We start from the raw sequence: 1177 nt of genomic DNA on the forward strand, positions 1-1177 counted from the left end.
TACTTAGCGAGCTATTGATAGATTGGCAAAAAATAAGTCAGGTTATTATTTTATAATAGATTTTACTGGCCCAAAAAACAAACAAACACGAAAGTGAAATATTGAAATCAAATAATCAGCCTTACTATGCACTTTTATCACAATTTTTTCATATTTACGAACTAATGGTAAAACTTATACATTGAACTTGATAAAAAAATTAAATTGCATTTTAAGTTAGTAAAAATCTATCTTGAACAAATATCGGAAAATTTAAGTGTTTAGGTACCGCATATATAGAATACTGTTATCAAAAGTTGCGTCTGGAAATTTATTTTCTTCATAAGCCTCTATCACGAAAACTTAATAATTGATTTGAAAAATAGTTTTGAACATATATTTTACTTATCTAGCAATACCTCGCTGGAATGCACCTTATACTGAAACACGATTTATAAACATAGTATGCATTTTGCATGCACCTACTCTTCCCTTAGACTACGCCTATGACAACAAGTCGATCGCGACACACTTTTAATATGAAAAATAGATGTTATATACTAAAAAGTTGCTATAGAGTCATCAATGAGGTCTCCTCACGTATATAAGAGGTGTATGTATTCTTTGCATCCTGATTTCCTATAGAGTATGAGTCATCGATGGGGTGTCCTCACGTATAGAAGGGTTGAATATATTTTTTGAATCCTGATTGCATACAATCATCGATGGGATGTCCTCAGGAGAAATCTGGCATTGACCTTAAGGACCGAGGTAGTGATATCAGATGTCAGGGCCTCACACTTCAAGGTCACCACTCCATTCATCTCGCCCATTTCCTCCAGCGGTGATCGTGGAGTGTCTGCTGGCGTGTTTTCCTGGAAGTAGGAGGGAGTGGTGGGGGAGATGGAGCAGTGGGCAGGAAACTGTGGAAAATTCGGTAAATCATTATTCCAAGAAGTTAATATATTCTAAATATTACCAATCAGAGAGGACAGTTATTCAAAAATATTTAGATAAGGACAAATTTATAAAAATTTTCGGCAAAGGTTTGGTAAGTTGGCCTCCTCCTATTGGGCATATTAGTCGTTACAGTAACTAGCGTATATATAAGTTATCTTTTACTGAAGTGAAACCAAAAATAATATAAGAGAGAGGAGTGAGAAATGAAACTCTTGAAGTACTCTCAAAGACCGATCTA

This window comes from Halyomorpha halys, unplaced genomic scaffold (genome assembly GCF_000696795.3).
Source record: "Halyomorpha halys isolate HHAL.00 unplaced genomic scaffold, Hhal_1.1 Scaffold645.1, whole genome shotgun sequence".
NCBI classification, from domain to species: Eukaryota; Metazoa; Arthropoda; class Insecta; order Hemiptera; family Pentatomidae; genus Halyomorpha; species Halyomorpha halys.